This window comes from Delphinapterus leucas, chromosome 3, assembly GCF_059928025.1.
Source record: "Delphinapterus leucas isolate spDelLeu-1000000601 "Yukka" chromosome 3, BTC_Dleu_Yukka2, whole genome shotgun sequence".
Lineage (NCBI taxonomy): Eukaryota > Metazoa > Chordata > Mammalia > Artiodactyla > Monodontidae > Delphinapterus > Delphinapterus leucas.
In genome coordinates, this window is record NC_143131.1 from 27,986,223 (window position 1) to 28,000,819 (window position 14,597).

The following is a 14,597-nucleotide window of genomic DNA, read 5'->3' on the forward strand; positions in this document are numbered from 1 at the left end:
CCTGGGGGTAGATGTCCATCTATATGCGGAGAGAAAGGAGAGGCTCTCTTGTGTTTTATTTGGATTGAATACGTGGTAAAGAGCCTGGGCACTGAGGGCTTGTAGTGACATGTCTGAGGGTGCCATTGCTGGTGAAGTCAGAGTGTGGGATTGTCTGTTGTTTGGGGCCTGAGCTAGATTTTTCTGGTGAATCGAACTTCGAGGCTAATGCAAGGAACAGAGAGCACCGAGAGTGTAAACTTGCGATTAGTGTTAAAACAGGAAGGTCCCAGTGTCTGACTGAAAAATCAGGTCTTCACAGAGTAAAACTATTAATGCAGAGAGACACTGGCTCAGGACTCCCCGAGCTTTCTGTTCTTTACTAAAGCCTCGAGGGGAGGGTGTTAAGACAGGCTGCTCGTATGGGCACAGGTGAGCTCTGCTGCTGCATCTCAGGGTCCCTCTGAGCACAGGGCAGTGGCAGCCACTGCTTAGAGACGTCCTCCATCTGCTAGTGGGTCAGGAACAGTCTTTCCTTCTCCTTGGGCTTCCACTTTCTACTTATCTAACTTTAGGACTCACCTCCTCCAGGAAGTCTTCCTGGACACACATATCCTTCATGCCTGTAATACATACTGTATTTTCCTTCATGACCCTTAACACAGACTGTAAAGACATATTTATACATATGACTGCTTGCTTACCGTCATCCTTCCCATGAGTAGAGGATCCACGGGGGCAGGGCTCCTGTCAGGTTTGCTCACAGTTGGCTCTCAATATGTATTATGGATGGTTGGATGGGTGGGCAGAAAGGTGGATGGTTGATGTGCCCTCTCTCACTCCTTAATGCTCCTGCATGCCCCTCATCATAAGGCTTAGTTACCTTCCATTGACTTGCCCGCCTTGCCCAGCACACCACGAATTTTAAATGGGCGTGGCACATAGTGGGCATTTGTTGTTTGTATCTGCCACTCCCTTTTGGGAGTTTCCATCTGGTATACAAATATCAGTGTATATAAGATCATTTTTCCAAGTATAGCACTGGGAGAACAACATCCCTTCCCTTAAAATAGGACATCAGTGGAACCACCTCATTAAGAAATGAGTAGATTTCTTATTTTCTCTTTGGTTAAGCTTCCAGAGCTGCTAGCAGCTAGAAAGGGAACTTAGAAAAGGGAACTTTTAACAAATCAACCACAGCAAAGGACTGACTATCCCCAGGGAGTTGGTGAAGTAGTAGGTGGAATGTCAGTGAAAAGACTAGCCACGAAGGCCCCGGGGAAGACAGCATGGAACCTCTAGTCTCAGGATGTAGGTTCTGGTACATAGTCATATACAGTGTCAGGGCCACCAGGAACCTTGGGGGGTTGGCTGCTCTATACTTGCTGTTTTATAGGCTAGAAATCCTTGGTGAGAGAGAAGATCGCGGAGCTCTGCTGAGAGCAAACTTGTTCCCCTGGATAAGTCATGTTATAGCCAAGGCAGCAGCGAGGGGAAAGCAAAAGGGCCTGGAAGGAAAAGATGAATGCATCTCAAACACGTGAGGGGAAGAGCTGTGTGTAGCAGACGCGTGAATGTACGCAGGTAGCTCCCTGCTGTCGTGTATGTTAAAATGCACAAGGAGGGTACGGTTTAGGCTGATCATCTGATCCCCAGGTTCCACGCTGGAAGGCCTGTTTGGCAGATCTGAGTGGGGTATAGTTTCAGAAGCTTCCCAGGTGATTCTGATGCTTTTTAAAAAGCAAACCTTTGAAAGATGGTGGCCACTGTAGAAAGCAGCCAATCCGACCACACACCTTTGTTAGCGACATGGCAACTTCCAGACGTGACCCAAAGTGGCAGGGTCCCTAAGAGTCTCCTGGCTGGGAGCTGGATGAAGCCCAGGGACCAGTCTTTGAGATAAGAGGAGCTTTTAGGCCCCCAACTACCTTCCTCCTTCCTGCAGTCTGGGACGCAGGGAGAGAAGCTATGGTGGTTGTGCTGCTTGTGGGAAACTTGGAAGCACAGACCCCCGAGCCCGTTCTGCATCCTTTGTGAACACAGACTTGCTTGCACACCTTGGCTGTCATTGCCTTCGCAGACATCAGTTCCTGGTATATAGACTGGTGTGGTTATTGCAGAAGCTGTATTATTCCCACCGACAACCCAAAGCAGGCAGGAACTCGTACTGATCCATAATTCCCACGGGTTGTATATTCTTCTCTCCACTGTCCCAAGCTGTGAACTACCCTCTCCTTCCCCTCAGCATCTTAGACTTCCCCAAGTAGATCTCAATGCATTTAGATGTTCCTTAAGCAACTCTTTAGGTGACTCAGGCCACGTCAAAGAGGCTGCGTGTTGGGGCTCCCCTGGTGGCGCAGTGGTTGAGAGTCCGCCTGTCGATGCAGGGGACACGGGTTCGTGCTCCGGTCCAGGAAGATCCCACATGCCGCGGAGCGGCTGGGCCCGTGAGCCATGGCCGCTGGGCCTGCGCATCCGGAGCCTGTGCTCCGCAGCGGGAAAGGCCTGCGTACCGCAAAAAAAAAAAAAAAAAGAGGCTACATGAAGCTCCTTGCGGTATGTGGAACTGTCAGAGCGAGATAAGACAGATAAGTCTGCAAGGATCGTTAGTCTAAGAAAATAAGATTTAAACTCGGGGGTGGTTTTTTGTTTGATTTGGTTTCATACTTAAGGAGATGAAGTGATTATTTAAATAGGTGGGGGGAAAATAAGGTAAGAATAATTATTTGGCCTGGATGCATTGCCCAGAAAACTGCTGAAGTTTGAATTAGGCTTATTCCCCTGGCACATTTTTCTGGGGCCTGTTCCAACTCGTTACCTGGCTTTGTGCTGCATTTTCATCCGAGCAGTTTGCAGTTCTCAAGGAAGTAAACAGCTCAAGTGATTTGCATAGGAAAGCAAATATTGTAATCTACAGCCCCACAGCGCCATGGTCTCCAAAGTAGGGTGAGCACACCCCAGGGCAGGGTTGGGGCGGAGTCAGGTAGTCCCCTTGCAGTGTGGGCAGAAAGTATTAGAACTTGTATAGATTTTTATCTCATTTTAGATCGTTTTGTGTTTTATAGTATATGTGTACATTAGCACAATAGCATAGAGTTATACATTATGAATCTGTGTTGGGAGTGCTTGATGGCTACACGATCTATAATGGTTGACATCACAGCATGGAGCCGTAGGAAATACAGTTTAAAGAAATCCCCTTCGTATACAGTCAACTTTATTATCATTTTTGGATTTGAAAAATTCCTTCACATTTCAGTGGAAATAAAATATGGACTACCAGGGCATGTAATAAAGTTTCTTTGCCTCCACATTAACTTTGATGAAACTGACACCATAGTGGTCATGAAGTGACTTTATCACGTCAAGTAAGTTGGTTCCAATCTTTGGGTATTCCATTACCGTATTACAAGATGCCTTTTAGCCCTGCCCCTTGTTATGAATTTTCCTCTTATAAATATCATCCTTATTAATTTAGTTGTATATGTCCACTGGGAGTTGAAGTCTGTGGTCTGCCCATCGAAATGTGAAGTAGAATATATTAAGATTGAAGGAAGGTGGCAGTGCAGAAATGGAACTGAAATAGACAAAATGATGGCAATTACACGGGGGAAAAAACAGGATTATGTGACTTATAAATATAAATGAATATATCTTATATATTATATATTATAAATGAATATATCTTATTCATTTATGAGCTTTGCTAAGCCTTTAAGGTAACAGAAATCCTTGAGAGGTATGTGTCTTTGGAGCCTTTACATGGAGATGGTGCTCATACACAGAGTCTCACTCTCTTAAGAGAAACAGGATATCTCCACTTAGTTTCAATTCCAGTTATCGTGCTGGGGTTTTGGTCTTTTTTTAGGAAAATCACTTTGACAGTGCATAGGTGAATTAGACAAATAGGCAATGTATGCTAGAAAAAAGCACACCTGACTTGAAGACTTCATGAGAATTGGAAGATTTGAAGGGGTTTTGGTTTGTTTTTTTTTTTTTTTTTTTGCTTTTTCACCACATTGTATACAACATGGTAGTACAGAGCCTGGAAATAAAAACACAGCAGAATATGAGAGATCAGAAGTTCCCCTCTGGAATCCAGGGCAGAAATTTCTCAAAGAAGTAGAGCCATTTACAATGAATAGAATTCTCCTCACCCACCCCCTATTGTAACTGTGTTTGCTTGCCTAGCTTTTTACATAAGTACTGATGTAGCTCAGTGAATGATGTTTGCAGAAAAAAGAAATCCATGCCTCTCCCTTCTGGTTCTTCCCCTTACTTCTTAACTTGGGATATCCTTCCTTCTATTCCTGACTCTCGAAATTCTGAAGCCCCTCATTCCTCAGAGACTTTTCTAATCCCTCCGGCTTTCTGTCATCTCTGCTTTCTCTCATTGCCAATTCCATTTGTCTGTTTCTCACATTTTAGAACCTAGAGTCTGTCGTACAGAGTGAAGTAAGTCAGAAAGAGAAAAACAAATACCGTATGCTAATGCATACATATGGAATCTAGAAAAATGGTACTGATGGACCTACTGGCAGAGCAGGAATAAAGAAGCAGACGTAGAGAAGGGATTTGAGGACACGGGGGTGGGGGGGGAGGCTGGGAGGTAGTGAAAGAGTAGCACTGACATATATACACTACCAAATGTAAAATAGCTAGTGGGAAGCTGCTGCAAAGCACAGGGAGATCAGCTCGGTGCTTTGTGATCACCTAGAGGGGTGGCATAGGGATGGTGGGAGGGAGGCCTAAGACGGAGGGGATATGGGGATATACATATACATATAGCTGATTCACGTTGTTTTACAGCAGAAACTAACACAACATTGTAAAGCAATTATGCTCCAATAAAGATGTATAAAAAAAAAACCTTAGGGCTTCCCTGGTGGCGCAGTGGTTGAGTGTCCACCTGCCGATGCAGGGGACACCGGTTCGTGCCCCAGTCCAGGAGGATCCCACATGCCACGGAGTGGCTGGGCCCGTGAGCCATGGCCGCTGAGCCTGCACGTCCAGAGCCTGTGGGAGAGGCCACAACAGTGAGAGGCCCGCGTACCGCAAAAAAAAAACTTAAAAATCAGAAAGACACCTCCTGATTTATAAAGGAGTAGATGTTTTCAAAAATTTGTTGGTAAAGCTGATATTCAAATTTATTTCCCCTAGAAACGAACATATTTACTTAATAAATATTTGTAGAATTATCTTTTAAGCTAGTGGTGGCAAATAGGTAGCCTGCATGGCACCACACACCCCGTCTTCAGCCCCTAAAGCGGACATTTCTAATCCCTCCTAACAATCATCCCACTGGCACCAGACACAATCTCAGAAGTTGATAATGTGGGCTTGCAGGTGTCCACAACCAAACCGTAGTACTAGCCAACACTGGACTGTAGCCAGCTTTGACATAGCCATCTACATGCTGAGTGCCATGCCCAGTGCTTTGGGGGATTCGAAGAGGTAGCAGTCAGTCTTCCTCTGTTACAGGATTTGTTATATTCCATAATGAATGATAGTTATTTCTATACTTTTTATATTCACCTCTTCCGTATAATAAATCTTTAGGAGCCATATGCTATATTGACCTAGAGGAGGGGTGTCTCATTCCATCCAGGGATCAGACAGGGCTCAGTAGGTGGGGTGATGTTTGACTATTCCATAGGATTTCTACAGGAACACCCACAGGAGTGGGTGACACCCTGGAGTGGAAAAATAACACGTACAGTGGTCCACAAATAGGAAATTTTAAGGCTTTTTCAAGAATCAACAAATAGTCAATTAAGTGCAAATGTCCAGCCCATGCTTTTAGTTCCACACTAAAAAACTATGACTTATTTTACAAGCTATATACTCACTGATGATTTTAAAGTTGAGTTACAGGATCAGAGTTTTTGTTTTAAGGTTCCTTAAGCAGTAAGGTAGAGGAAGAGCTGGGCTGAAGAAAGGCAGATGGAGGTGGAGGTGTTTGCTATAGCTACACGGAGAAGTCAGCAGAGCCTGGACTGAAGGAGAGGGGCCCAGAGGGTGGAAAGGCAGGAAGCAGTCTGACGGGTCAATGGAGAAAGGGAGCAGGGCCAGCCGGCTGCCTGGAGAGCCGGGTTCTGCAAGCAGGGCTCCTTGGAGTGAGTTTCCTTCTCCCCCAACCCCCGTTTTTTTTCTGAAGGCAGGACTGATCCTAAGCATAATTTTGAGTGGGATTTTGTTTACCTTTGAACCCTCCAGCCTCTTGTCATTTGCTCCTCCTTACTTGTTGGACCCTCTCTCCCCAGGTTTCCTGGAGCCCAGTATCCTCATACTGTTCTAAACCCCCCACTGAGGCACCCATTCTCTCCCCTCTCCCCTAAGAGGTTGCATCCTCCCCAGAAACCTCTCCTTTCTTCTTCTCCAAGCCATTTTCTCCCCTTCTCCCACCACCGCCACCACCACCAACAACAACAAAGACCAAAACACACACAAAACCCTTTCCATCTCTTCTAAGCCGTATGTTTGCTAACAAAGCAATGCGATTAAACCAGGTCAAATGGTGGCCAGTAACCCTATGACGCTTAGCAAAGTATGTGCATTTTTTTCCATTAACTTATTTATTTTTGGCTGCATTGGGTCTTCGCTGCTGTACACGGGCTTTCCCTAGTTGCGGCAAGTGGGGGCTACTCTTCGTTGCGGTGTGCAGGCTTCTCATTGCAGTGGCTTCTCTTGTTGCGGAGCACGGGCTCTAGGTGCACGGGCTTCAGTAGTTGTGGCACGCGGGCTCAGTAGTTGTGGCTCGCGGGCTCTAGAGCGCAGGCTCAGTAGTTGTGGTACACGGGCTTAGTTGCTCCGTGGCATGTGGGATCTTCCCGGACCAGGGATCGAACACATGTCCCCTGCACTGGCAGGCGGATTCTTAACCACTGCGCCACCAGGGAAGCCTTCAAATGAGTTTCTTATCAGGATCATTTTTAAATGAAACATAAAGATGAAATCACAAAAGCCTGGATGACACAGACGTTTTTAGAGGAAATACTGTGGTAGAACAGTAAGCCTTGTCTCCAGCAGTAGCTTCCTTAAAATGTCTCTACTTGTCAGTACTTTCCCTTCAACTCATAAAGTTATGTTTCTTAAAATTCTTCAGCTTGTTCCCAATGATTTTGGATAGGGATGGAGGTGGGGCGATGGATAGAGCTCGGGTATGAGTTATTCCTGTAGATGAGAGGTCGACAGTTGTAAAAGCCAGCTCATAAATATTTCAGGCTTTGCTGGCCAAACAGTCCCCGTTGCAACCATTCACCTCTGCCTTTGCAGTGCAAAAGCAGTCATAGGCAATAAGCAGACTGATGGGCATGACTGTGTTCCAGTAAAACTTTACAATGACAGGTATGGGGCCAGGTGTGGCCCCCAGGCAGCAGGTTTCCGAGCCCTGCTGTGGGAGATCATGTGTGAGCCTGGGACCACCTCCCCTATTACTACTTCCCCTGTGGGCTCCACAGAACACATCTCAGCTTTCCAGTCCAATTCTTCAAGAAGTACATGCCCTTAGAAACATATACCAGCAAATCAGCGTGAACTCAACGCCACTCTTGGAAAATAAAAGAACTCAGAGTACAGCTTGTGTTGAGCTGCAAAAGGTAGCAGATGGTCTTAGGGTACTGCCTGGAACTTAGCAGCAGACCAAAACTTCACCACAATGTCCTCAACATAACCAGTTACTGTTTATCTAAAATCTGCCTAAGTGGCATGTCCAGTTAAAACAGTCTTTTTCTGTTACAATAAGCCATAGTATCATGTAAAACTTCCTTAAAATGTTTGCATAGAAAAAAGGTGCTGGAAAAATCTGACCTGTTTACCATCATTGCTGAATTGGATTTGACTCAGTGGCTATATTAAGGCACCTCAGATAGTTCATCTCTTATTTTCTTTCCTGCCAATCTTCCTGTTTACTCCTTAGGTCTTTTGCATGCCTTTCTTTTTCTTTTTTGATAGCGCTCCCACGTCTACATTTTGTGTATCTTGCGGTTTTCCTACCTATGTACACACAACTTGCATTTTATCCTTCTAGAATTTAGGACTAAGCATATCACAGGCCTGCTGCTCCCAGAGATGTGTCCAAGGCGAGCAGACAGCCGGCTCCTGCTGAGAAATGACCCAAGGGTCTGCCTTCACTAGCCAGCCCACAACCCCAGAGAAGAACTCCAAACCCCAGTCTTCTCACTAGGTCATGGGAACATGGCGACAGTGAGCATTCTCTTGCTTTGTAGAGAATGTCTGGACTTGCCTTGCCCGATTTGAAATTGATACCAATTGATACCAAGGAGGGTATCTCCTTCTTGCATCTGCATCTCCTGTTATTTTTGATGAACTGAGAGTCCCTTGAGGATACTGCCCTCTCCTTGGGAGGGCGACACATACAAACGCACCACAGGAGGGGCAGATGTGGGCCAATGACTGATAACACGTCTGTACCCTTAAAGGTGATTTCTTTGCCTCACCTTTCTGAAAGACCAAAGGATCTACTTAATTTGTATGCCTAAAAATCATCCACGTCATCACCAACGAAGTGTGTTAAGCCTGTTCACATTGTTTGGGGATGATAAACGGGAGAACACGGGAATGGGCTCAGATAGAACAAGGACAGTATTATTTCATTTGCGAAGCCGCAGCCTGAGCACCTCAGTTGACATCAGCTGTTCCCCCAGCTGCACCTGACGCTCCGTGCGGACCAGAGCATGCTGCGGCGGGGGAGGGGAGGGGAGGGGAGTTTTACCTTTCAGTTTTACTGTTTTCTTCTTCAGTGCTGAGTTAGTCTCTTTGTTGGAAAGCAGTGAGTCTAGCGTAGCAGGAGACTTGTGTTTGAATTTCTGCAGTCAACTCACAGGCTTCTTGCTACTTTAGGCTGATTTATTGTTGTTCCCATTCCCTTTTTCTGAATGGTTATTCATTCCCAGCGCTGGCCTCTGATGGCCATCTGCTTCTCCTTTGGTCACTCGAACATTTGCCCCAGAGATTTGGAAAATGAGCTTCCTCTGGAAGCCTAAAAATAAGCTTAGTGTGACTGAAGCATGATAGAGAATTCACCACCCTCCCCTGTCCTGTAGATACTGACCAGGGGAATGAGCCAGCATGGCTTCCTAGGGATTTGGAGCCTGGATGTCTTCTGTCACATCTGCAGATTTTTTTTTTTTCTCTCAAGTGTTGGGAACCGTAAAAACATGGCATGAGCTGGGTGCAACCAGTCCTCCTGCAGTTTTCCTTGGGATCAGATGTTCTTGCTCAATGGAAATAGTTGGAGATAAAAGCCATACTTGCATGGTTTGTTTGTAAGGCTTCAAGAGTTAGCCGAGAAACACAGATGCTTAGGAGTTAAGCATTATATTAATCACAGTGTGTTCAAGGAGATCTCATAAATGCTTTGGACAGCAGTTACAGGACATTTCTAAGTACTAGAGTTTTAGTTTGGACCCAGGGGGCCTGTCTCATGAGTAATGATGGTTTTGCTCCCCACCTCCCGAGGACTAAAATTTGCCAGAAGCTAAAACTCAATCCCTATGCTATTTCTCATCCAAAATTATTTCTAGCCACATTGTCCAGTGCAGCTTTTCAGAGGTTCTGCGATGAGATAAAATGTCAACATAATAATGATATTCAAACAATTAAAATACCAACAAATTCAAATCCCTTTGCAAGTCATAATCCAAAGATGTTCAAATCTAAAACAATTAACATCCAAACTTAAATTTCCTTGACCTTTTGAGTTACAAACCAAAGTACTTAATGGCCTCCTTTGATCATTCCGATTTCTTGTTTTGTTCCATCTTAGAAAAATGACGTACTTGATGCTGGGTGCTGGGTGGAGATGGTTCCTGTTCTCCATCTGCAGACTGGGCTGTCTTCTACTGTAACAAATATGGCTGTTTCAGCTCCAAGAAAGTTGAATTTGTTCAACGGCATGTCTCTTGTGTGCTTTACTTTTTAGTGGAATGTAAATGAACAAAGAGTAAATGGACCCATAATGGTTGGCCCCACACCCTTGACATGTAAAAAAAAGGAACCAATTCCTAGCCCCTGGACAGTTGTCCCAGGCAAAATTTTGTTCCCAGGATCTTTTTTAATTTTGCCAAAGACCCCGTCAAGAACTGAAAAAAGTCTGAGGTTTTTACACTACAGTTTCATGGATGCTGGTAGAAGACATGAGATTCCTGGGTCAGAGACAAATGACTTTATTACTCATGGCACAGCAAGTAACTTTTGGCTTTCTCTAATCCCAATTTAGGATTCGGTCTCAGTTTAGAGCTTCCTGTTTGCATAATTCCCACTCCCCCCGCCTATGGAAGTGAAGCAGAGGGCCTCAGATAGATGCATACACAGTGGATTTGCTTCACAGCTGGGAACCCTGAACGTAGGCAACCTGAATCTTTTATGATGGGCTAGAAGCAAACTTGATGGCCCTTTGCTCCAGAAAGAGACGTGATTATACTGGACAGTGAACAAACCAGGCCCTTCCTTCTGAGACACTGTCTCTAACCTTCAAGGCTGTTCATCCAACATCCTTGAAAAGATAGATAAATCCAGAGTAGAAACAGCCTATGCCCCTGTTCACAAGCCACACAGAAATGGGAGAGACCCATGGAGAACGGTCTCCCAAGGCTATAGCACAGACTCAGTAATAGCAAGTAAAAGAAGATTGATGGTAAAAAATATTCTTGGCTTTTCTTAAAAAGATGCCAGTCAGTCTACAGCAGTTGTTTGGAGTCTATGACCATGAATTTAAACCCAGCGGCAAGAATCTACCTCCCAGTCTGGATGGAGGAAAATCAATCTGGTCCTGCTTAAAGTGCTTTTCATTTCTATTCAAAAGCTTCTTGATTTGCATTTATACTTTGAGATGAAAGCGAAGGCCTCCCTGATGTACTGCGTTGGGTGTGGACTGTACCTCTGCCAGAGGTTCCAGTTCTCAAGAGCAGACATTTTCAGTCCTGGGCCTCCTTTTCCATCTCCACTGCCTCTTGGCATAGACATGCTTAGCCTGGAGGAAGCTGCATCTCTCCTCCCCAGTTTACTCATCTGGAAAAACACCCTCTGCAGATTCCTGAACGAAACCTGCTCTCAGGAGTTCTGAAGCTTCTGTCCTAATGAGCTGGTAAAGGCTAATAATACCTCTGCCACCTGCTCCATGAGATTTGTTTTTCCTCAGGTTTTGAATATTCCAGGGGTCGAGTAGCACTGCTTTCTGCTATGTTTGGGGGTGGGGGGCAGTAATTGGATCCGCCTCTAGTGGTTCACATCTGCTTCCTTTGGGAAAGACTCACTTACGTTTCTGTTTAACCTTTCTTCTTTCTGTGAAAGACTCCTTTCTTCTTTCATGGCCCTGCTTGCTGAATCAGTGTGCCATTTTTACTTCTCCTTTGCTTTCTGACTCAGATTTATTTTTTCTAAAATACTCTTCTAGATTCTGTTGTATATTAAAAAAAAGAACAAAAAGAAAAGAAATAGATTCTGTTGCGTGGGGCCCATCACTGTGAAAGAGATAGAATCAGTGAGCCTTCTGTTTACTAAAGTATCTATTGTTCTAGTGCATCTTGACCACCACCACCTCTGAATTGGCTAATTCTACCCAGGAAATATTCTCCCATCAGACCAACATCAAGTTCTGGCTTACTACCATCCTGCCTGGCTCCCCTTTGGGATGCCTGTTTGCTTTTTTATAGTCCTAATTTCATTTATTTCCCAGGCCACTGCTGTTGGGGGGGAAAAAAAAAACAAAAACTTTGTCCCTTTAAAATTTACCCAGAAATTGTTTTATTCTTCCTGGTCTTCCTCACCCCTCGCCTTTGAATCTGTCCAGACATTCAGACCCCTCTTGGTACAGCCATTCCAAGTCCCCTTGCTCCAACTCTTCACCTGCAGTTTATAAATCACATCTCTCATTGTTTTCTGGGCCTGGGGCCCCCATGGGGGAGTCACTGCATTGTGTTCTCTGTGCTTTTGCCTCCCTTCCTCAGTTGGATTTCCTTAGGTCCCAGTCACCCCCTCTAAACGAGGAATAACCAGTGTCTCCCACTTTTGTGACGCACATTTTCACAGTAGTAGTACAGGAGCTGGCACATCTCTTTTCCTTATACACCACGCTGCCCTTGACCTCACAATCTCCTCTCCCCTTATGTCTGTCCAGTCTGTCATCTAAGATCTCATCTTTTCTTCTAAGGACTTAGCTTTCTTTCTTCAGCTAACATCGTGTTCATCGTGTTCTCTTTATGTTTTTTCTCTTCCACTGCTCCTATTCTGATGGTAAGACCAGAGTGTGTTCTCAAATCCTCCTTTGGTGTCCTGGGCAAACCTGACTTTTAAAAACTAAGTGCTCCAGGCACATGCCTTTAAAATTGCCTTCTCAGCTGTTAGGTTTGCAGTAATTTTAGGGAGTTTTCTTCTCATCTTGAATCCAGGAAGGTGGCATATTCTCTTTGGGTGCCCATTTGTTTTGTTTTATTCATTAATTAAATCTGCTATCTTTCTGTAGGTATGAAGTTGAAATGTATATCTCTGCAGTCGAATGGTATAATCATAGTCAATGTAATCCTCAAAGCTAGAGGCATCCTGAGATCTAGTGGGGAGAAAGCTTGAGGGTTGTTTTTGTTTTCTATTTCGGCTAAACCTTCACTATACCCCTATGATACACATTAGGTACTCTACTAGTACCCTCAAGCACATTCTTATTTAATCCTCATAATAACCCTATAAGATAATTACAAGGGAATTTTAACCCTTTAAAAATACATAGTATCATTGCTACTTTAAAAAATCAAAGAACTGCCTCTGACATCAATGCTCTGTTAATATATTATGGGTACAACACATGTGACAACCTATGGTACATGTAAACTTCATTATACTTTTTTTTTCACATCTTTATTGGCGTATAATTGCTTTACAATGGTGTGTTAGTTTCTGCTTTATAACAAAGTGAATCAGCTATACATATATCTATATCCCCATATCCCCTCCCTCTTGCATCTCCCTCCCACCCTCCCTATCCCACCCCTCTAGGTGGTCACAGAGCACTGAGCTGATCTCCCTGTGCTATGTGGCTGCTTCCCACTAGCTATCTATTTTACATTTGGTAGTGTATATATGTCCATGCCACTCTCTCACTTTGTCCCAGCTTGCCCTTCCCCCCTCCCCGTTTCCTCAAGTCCATTCTCTACATCTGCGTCTTTATTCCTGGCCTGCCCCTAGGTTCTTCAGAGCCTTTTTTTTTTTTAGATTCCATATATATGTGTTAGCATACAGTATTTGTTTTTCTCTTTCTGACTTACTTCACTCTGTATGACAGACTCCAGGTCCATCCACCTCACTGTAAATAATTCAATTTCGTTTCTTTTTATGGCTGAGTAATATTCCATTGTACATATGTGCCACATCTTCTTTATCCATTCATCTTTCGATGGACACTTAGGTTGCTTCCATGTCCTGGCTATTGTAAATAGAGCTGCAGTGAACATCGTGGTACGTGACTCTTTGTGAGTTATGGTTTTCTCAGGGTATATGCCCAGTAGTGGGATTGCTGGGTCGTATGGTAGTTCTATTTGTAGTTTTTTAAGGAACCTCCATACTCTTCTCCATAGTGGCTGTATCAATTTACATTCCCACCAACAGTGCAAGAGGGTTCCCTTTTCTCCACACCCTCTCCAGCATTTATTGTTTGTAGATTTTTTGATGATGGCCATTCTGACCGGTGTGAGGTGATCCCTCATTGCAGTTTTGATTGGCATTTCTCTAATGATTAGTGATGTTGAGCGTCCTTTCATGTGTTTGTTGGCAATCTGTATATCTTCTTTGGAGAAATGTCTATTTAGGTTTTCTGCCCGTTTTTGGATTGGGTTTGTTTTTTTTTATTGAGCTGCATGAGCTGCTTATAAATTTTGGAGATTAATCCTTTGTCGGTTGCTTCATTTGCAAATATTTTCTCCCATTCTGAGGGTTGTCTTTTCGTCTTGTTTCCTTTGCTGTGCAAAAGCTTTTAAGTTTCATTAGGTCCCATTTGTTTATTTTTGTTTTTATTCCCATTTTCCTAGGAGGTGGGTCAAAAAGGATCTTGCTGTGATTTATGTCATAGAGTGTTCTGCCTATGTTTTCCTCTAAGAGTTTATAGTGTCCAGACTTACGTTTACGTCTTTAATCCATTTTGTGTTTATTTTTGTGTATGGTGTTAGGGAGTATACTAATTTCATTCTTTTACATGTAGCTGTCCAGTTTTCCCAGCACCACTTATAGAAGAGGCTGTCTTTTCTCCATTGTATATTCTTGCCTCCTTTATCAAAGATAAGGTGACCATATGTGCGTGGGTTTATCTCTGGGCTTTCCATCCTGTCCCATTGATCTATATTTCTGTTTTTGTGCCATTATACTTTTTATACACTTCCTGTGCTTGTAGTTCATACGGAGCGTGGGACAGAGGTTTCTACAATTGCTAATTAAAATACCTTTTTTCTGAATTAAGGGCAGCCTGATGATAACAACTCTCCCGTATTCTTTGGCTAATGAGCTACTTTGGTGTAGCTGGGAGCCTCCATTGTCCATCTCTGGAGTAAGGCTGGGAGAGCAGGGAGGAGTGCGGAGATTCCAGCTCAGTCCTGCGGCTCCTTTGGAGGCTG

The 14,597-nt window shown here is 44.2% G+C and overlaps 1 protein-coding gene across 13 annotated transcripts in view; it reads left to right on the forward strand.

Annotated features, from left to right (window-relative positions):
* The window catches only part of PDZD2 (PDZ domain containing 2), a 383,590-nt gene that overhangs the window by 304,120 nt on the left and 64,873 nt on the right, over positions 1-14,597 (forward strand). The window lies entirely within an intron of this gene.